This window comes from Microcebus murinus, chromosome 5, assembly GCF_040939455.1.
Source record: "Microcebus murinus isolate Inina chromosome 5, M.murinus_Inina_mat1.0, whole genome shotgun sequence".
NCBI lineage: Eukaryota > Metazoa > Chordata > Mammalia > Primates > Cheirogaleidae > Microcebus > Microcebus murinus.
The window spans coordinates 110,425,486-110,432,681 of record NC_134108.1 but is presented as its reverse complement, the minus strand read 5'-3'; positions in this window follow the sequence as shown (position 1 = coordinate 110,432,681).

The window sequence follows — 7,196 nt, the reverse complement described above, 5'->3', positions numbered from 1 at the left end:
AGATGGGTTTCCTGCTCTCTCCTGTCTGCCTTTAAGTCCATGTTCTTTGTCACTGCCTTTGGTCTTGCAAATAGGCCCTGCACAGCCCATGATGATTTAGCCGCTGATTTGGCCTGGGAGTGTTCAAGAGAAAAAAGAACCGAGGACAGAAGAGAATGATGAGCCACTGAGGGCAGCTTGGGGCGGAGAAGCTCCTTCAGAGGGCAGCTCGTGAGTGGGAGTGTGGCCCACGACACTGCAGGGGCTGTCACAGGCGTCTGTCCTGAACTTCAGAGTCAGGAAGAAAACAGAACAGAAAGCGTCCTGTTTCTTCCAAGTCTGGGGAAGCTGAGAGAGAGGGAGAAAGCCAGGGAAAGGGAATTGACGGCGACTGAGCCCTTGCTGTCTGCCAGGCGATTGGATGGGCACTTTCGTACTTCTCCCTTTTAGTGCACACAACATCCCTGCCACACAGGTATGATTATTTCTGTTTTAGAGATGAGGAAACTCTAACTTAATGTGCATGAGATCATCGAGCTAGTGAGACAGGATAAGGCTGGTTTCAAAGTTTACATTCTTTTATACCAAAATTTTCTGGATATAAGTAAAAAACGAATTCAGAAGTAAAACTTAGGAAAAACTTCCAGATATTATTAACTCTACCAACCTGAACTAAAGAATGAGACTAGACACACACACATACACACCTCTATCTTTTTAAATGTAGCTTCTGCCCATTAACAATGGGCTAATGCCATTATCTCCAGAGTGGGTTAGTTGACTCATCTCAGGAGTGAGTTCCTGATGAAATTCCTCCCCCCACCCCCATCCTCTCACCTTCTGCCATGGGACGATGCAGCAGGAAGGCCCTCACCAGATGCTGACACCTGGATAGTAGATTTCCCATTCTCCAGAACTGTGAGAAACAAATGTCTTTTCTTTATAAATTGCCCAGTCTATAGTATTCTGTTATAGCAACACAAAATGGGCAAAAAAATCTATCGCCTAGATTCAACAACTGTCAAGATTTTGCCATATTTATTTCAACTGTGTGTATATGTGTGCGTGTATTCTGAATCTATTTCAAAGTAAATTAGAGATCTCATAGTATTTCATCCCTAAATGCTTTAGCATAAAGATGCCTTGCTACATAACCACAGTCCCATAATCATGCTGAACAAAACTGAAAACAATTCCCTAATATCAATTACTCAGTCTGTATTCAAATTTCCCCATTTGTCTCAAAAGTATGTTTATATATTTTTATATCCTCAAAGATACTGCCAAGAATCATCCACTCCATTTGATTTTAATTACCACCATCCCCCAATCCACCACCCATTTTTTAACATATCTTTAAAGAGACCAGGCAAGTTGTCTTATAGAATATCTCACATTCTGAATGTGTATGATTGTTTCTTCATGCATGTTTCATTTGACTTATTCCTGTATCCAATGTATTTTCCGTAGACTAGAACTTTGAACCAAAGACTTGATTATATTCATATTAAAGATTTTTGACAATAATTCTTCAGAGATGATGCTGTGAACTTTACATTTCATCTCATCAGGAAGCATATGCTTGATGTCTTATTGTCCATTATTGGTGAGGCTGAGCTTGGTGACCGAGCTGAGGTGGTGACAGGCCTCTCCTCTAGACAAGTGTCCTATGGGCACGGTACTCTGGCGCGATGTGACTCCACAGTTCCCCATCATCTCTTCTACGGTTTTAACATCTGTGATGCCTCCCTGAATCAATGATCACATTAGGTTTGCAAAATGCTGATTCCCTTTTTTTCTTCTTTTTCTTTTTCTTTTTTCCTTTTTGGCTTCAAACAACACATATTTATTATCTTACAGTTCTGGGAGTCAGAAGTCCAAAGCGGGTCCCGCTGGCTAAAATCAAGATGTCAGCAGGGCTGTGTTCCTTCTGGAGGCTCCAGGGGAGAACCTGTTTCCCTGCCTTTCCCGGCATCCAGAGGCTACCTAGAACCCATGGCTCACGGCCCCTTCTATACCTGATCTTAGCCAAAAGGCCAAGCAGCCATGCTCGGGGCCCCTTCTATCTTCAAAGCCAGCAATGACAGGCCAAGCCCTTCTCATACTTCCATCCCTCTGGTGCTCCCTGTTTTTCTAATTCTATTATTGTTCTGCATTTATTCACTGGCATTCATCTGAAAAGAAGAGCTTTCCTCATCAATAGAACAACAGCTCCTTATGAACTGTCAGGACATATGCTTGTTTTCTTTAAGTATCAATTTTCTGTGTTAAGAATGAGAATGTCACATCCAATGGTGATAGAAAAGGGTTGCTGTTATTGTTGCTTATTTGTTTTATCTTTATTCTACTATTAATAGGGACTCATGGATTTTTATATACTCATTGTGTTTAAGTCTATTATAGTCATTTTTTTATGCTTGAATTGTCACAACTTTGGCCAATTGGAGCCCCTTCATGCTGGCCGTTCTGTTCTTCTGACATGATTCTATCAGTCTTTGAACACTGCCTTGATTTCTGAGACAATAACACATTCACACTTGCTTTGTATTTTCCCTGACCCATTTCTGGAATTGGTCACTTCTCCAAGAAGCTCTATTTCTTCTGAGTGGGAAATGGTATTTACAAACCACAATCTGTGCACTGAGGTTGCTCATTGCTACTGAGATATCACTATGCTCTTCCATTTGCTAGGGCCAGGAGATACATATAATTGTAAATCAGTAGTTCAAATTGACATTTCTAATTTAACTTTAATATTATTGTTTTAATTCAGTTACTTTTACTTCCTTTTTATACATTAAAAACCTTAGTTCCTAATTTCATGAACATAATTATTGATTTGCTTTATCTTATACATAATATAGTTTCCAATAATGATACAATTATTACTTAACAATAAAACTACTGAATGATGTTCAAGGTTTTGGCTAGTTCTTTTCGTCCTTAGAATATATTCCTCTAAGAAAATATAGTACTGTCTTTTAATATTAGTTGAAATAATTATTTTTCCTGTGTGGTTCAGTTCTTTCCATTTGTTTTACGTTTTAGGAGTTTTGGTTCCATTTTCATAAAAATTGTAAAGCATTTATATGTTTCGAAGGTCAATAATCACTTTTATCCCTGTTGCTTCAAACCTCACCTCTTTTCTCCCTTCCTCCTATAAGTGCCATTTTCATTAATTTCTGGTTTATCCCTCCCATGTGGCTTTTTGCAAATATATGTAGTTCCTCCTTTCTTTCCCCAAAGGTAGCACATAGTTTAGTCATTCTTTTGCATCATGCATTTTCATGACATCCTAGAGATTCCTTCATATTGGTTCAAACAGATATTCCTCATTCTTTTTAATAACTTTGTTACTCCATTGTGTCGATGTACTATAGTTTTTTCACTTATTCCACTCTTACTAGACATATTCTTGATTTTTTGCTATTACAAATAAGGACATATCATTTTTAAGAGGCAAGTTACTATATAATAAAGATATACACATATGTTTGGCATTTCCTTACACATATTAAAATATGTTTTAATAGAAAAATATTACTTGTATTGATTTGTTTCGAATTAACTTATTATCACTCTTCTGAACACTCAGGTTTCATGGAATAATTTAGCAAATGCCAGGTGTGCTTCAGTAACTGTGAAAACTACTGGATTTGACAAACATGAGGTGGGTAGACTAGTGCTTGGCACATTGGAAGTGCTCAATAAATAAAATATAATAGTATTAAGAAAAGCAATAATGTTAATAACAGCAGAAACATTTTGATTTGTTTTTCTTTATTTGGACATGTCATCAAGGAATTTGAAAGCAGGGTGACTGCATTTTATTCTGAGTGCTTTAAACATTTTTTTTTTTTGAGACAGAGTCTCGCTTTGTTGTCCAGGCTAGAGTGAGTGCCGTGGTGTCAGCCTCACTCACAGCAACCTCAAACTCCTGGGCTCAAGCAATCCTGTTGCCTCAGCCTCCTGAGTAGCTGGGACTACAGGCATGCGCCACCATGCCCGGCTAATTTTTTCTATATATATTAGTTGGCCAATTAATTTCTTTCTATTTTATAGTAGAGACAGGGTCTCACTCTTGCTCAGGCTGGTTTCGAATTCCTGACCTCGAGCAATCCGCCCGCCTCGGCCTCCCAGAGTGCTAGGATTACAGGCGTGAGCCACTGTGCCCGGCCTGCTTTAAACATTTATTGAGCTGGGAAAACTGGATAGCCACATGTACAAGACTGAAACAGCATCTGTACCTCTCACCTCTTACAAAACTCAACTCATGGTGGGTGACAGACTTAAACCTAAGGCATGAAACTACTAGAATTCTAGAATAAAATGTTGGGAAAACTCTTATAGACATTGGCCTAGGCAAAGAATTTATGAAGAAGATCCCAAAGGCAATCACAGCAACAACAAAAATAAACGGGACCTGATTAAATTAAAAAGCTTCTGTACAGTCAATGAAACTATCACGAGAGCAAACAGACAACCTACAGAATGGGAGAAAACATTCGCATGCTACACATCTGACAAAGGGCTGATAACTAGAATCTATATAGAACTCAGGAGAATCAGCAAGAAAAAAATCAACCCCATTAAAAAATGGGCAAAGGACATGAACAGAAACTTTTCAAAAGCAGACAGACTAATGGCCGACAAACATGAAAAAATGCTCAACATCTCTAATCATCAGGGAAATACAAATCAAAATCACAATGAGATATCACTTAACTCCAGTGAGAATGGCTTTTATCAAAAAGACCTCAAATAACAAATGTTGGCATGGATGCAGAGATAGGAACTGCTGGTGGGACTGCAAACTAGTTCAACCTCTGTGGAAAGCAATATAGAGATACCTTAAGGCGATACAAGTGGATCTACCATTTGATCCAGCAATCCCATTACTGGGCATCTACTCAAAGGAAAAAAAAGACACCTGCATGCAAATATTTATAGCAGCACAATTCACAATTGCAAAGGTGTGGAAACAACCCAAGTGCCCATCAATACGTGAGTGGATTAATAAAATGAGGTATATGTGTACCATGGAGTTCTACTCAGCCATAAAAAACAATGGTGATCTAGCACCTTGTATTCTCCTGGATAGAGCTGGAACCCATTCTACTAAGTATCCCAAGAATGGAAAAACAAGCACTGCATGCACTCACCATCAAAGTGGTGTTAACTGAGCAACACTTAAGTGCATAGATGGTAGTGACATTCACCGGGGGCCGGGCAGGTGTTATCGGGGAGGAGGGGATGGGCATACTCACGTCTCACGGGTGCGGTGCGCGCTGTCTGGGGCATGGACACGTTTGAAGCACTGACTTGGGCAGGGCAAAGGTAATATACATAACCTAAACATTTGTACTCCCTGAATATGCTGAAATAAAAATAAATAAATATAAATAAAAATTAGAAAAAGAAAACATTTATTGGGTGACTGCCGTGTTCCGGGCATGACAGTAAGGACCCGTACCCGCAGCAGGTGCATACGCTGAGGGCCTGAGGGCAGGAATAACGGGCAACTGGGAATCTAACCAGGTCTCTCTCAAGAGTGGTGCTGGGACTCTAGGGAGGAGGCAGCAGAAAGTTTCCAGGGGGCAGAGATGCCAGGGAGTCCCCTCGGGAGACGCCAGGCTTACCCGTCTGGAGCCTCCACGTGAGGCGGGCCGACCTCAAGATGGAGCCAGACCACAGGCCTACCTGGGGGGGAGCGGGACGGAAGGGAGTCTGCTCCTTGAGTGCGGGAGTTCTGACTTGCTGGGCGGCTTTCCAGGAGCAGAGGAGAAAGGGCCGCCTGGGAGAAGGGACCCCACCAAGGAGAGGCTCCTTTTATCTGCCCACACAGATAAACAGGGTGACGTGAGAGCGACTGGGGCGGGTGCTTACCTGGCCAAGCTGGACAGAGAAGCCTCTCTGAGTTGGGGCCACGTGGGCTGTGAGTGGGCGATGGACGGGGGCATCAGTGCTAAGATCCTGGGCGGGAGGGTCCCAGGGGAAGACGGCTTAACGTGAGAAGGAAGAGGGGGAGGTGAGGTTGGAGACAAGGAGCCCCGGCAGCCAGTGAGGAATTCACACTGTGCCTCAAGCAAGAAAGTAAGTCTGAACAGGGGGTGACAGGAATGACAAGGTGGCAGGGGTAAAACCTCTTCAGTAATTGCCAAACCGGGCCACTCTCAGCCTCGCTCCATTTTCTGCTCTGTTCTTGCTGAAGCCTCAACAGAAGTGAGTTCCCCAAAGCGGTGGAACGTTCTGGCACTGCTGAGGTCGGACCCTGTGCCTCCTGCCGAGCCTCGCAGGCTGGTCTCCATTCGCGCTGGAAGGGACGGGGCTCTTGCATTCTACAGGCCTTCCCAGCCACCTGCTAGCTGTTTGACCTCAGGCAGGTTAAGTAACTTGAATGCTAGTTTCCTCCTCTGTAAAATGGAATCATCATATTTAACTTGAAAATTGGTTCTAAGGAAGAAATGAAATACTGCATGTGTGGCAGAGTAATGCTTTTCTTTTTTCTTTCCTTGTATATAGGTTTGTAACACGAGAAAACAGCAGATGTTACCTCCAAGGCCCTTCCTCATCTGGCTTTGGGTTTCCCAAAGCCTTAAGTTCACTTGACATTATGCCAGGTGTCCCAGACATTGTGCCAGGGAGAGAGCGAGAGAAATGCCTGGAAGAGGCAGGAAGGCAAGGCAGAGCGGGGAGGTCCCTGCAAACTGGAGAGGCCACAGCGGTCTGTGGGGCCTATGAGAGCCCTGTTCCCTCGCAGCAGCCAAGGCAGGTGGCGGAGGGGCGTGGGAGGGGGCTTTGAGGGAAGGGAGAAGGTGAGTGTGGCGCCTCTCTGCAGTTCTGCTACCAGGGACTAGGGATCCCTTCTCACCAAAGAGTCCCTGCCCCAAGCCTGGAACAGAAGCAGAAGAGCTGCCACTCGGAAGGGACCATGCAACTTAGGACCCGAGCATGCTGGAAGTAAGCAGGCTGGGTGGTGCAGGAAGACCGAAAGGGCTTCTCCAGGGCCTCGGCACTGCCTCGGGCACGAAACCTTGGACCGACTGTGAGAGAGAGAAGCCCCAGTAATCACTGAGATTGAGTTGAAAACCAGCCTCATGGGTGAAGAGTAGGTTTTGAGTTGGAGTTAAGATTATTTAAAGAAATTTAGCATTTTTTTGCACTCTATGCACTATTTCTTGATTTTGTAGACCAAGATTCAAATCCACTATACATGA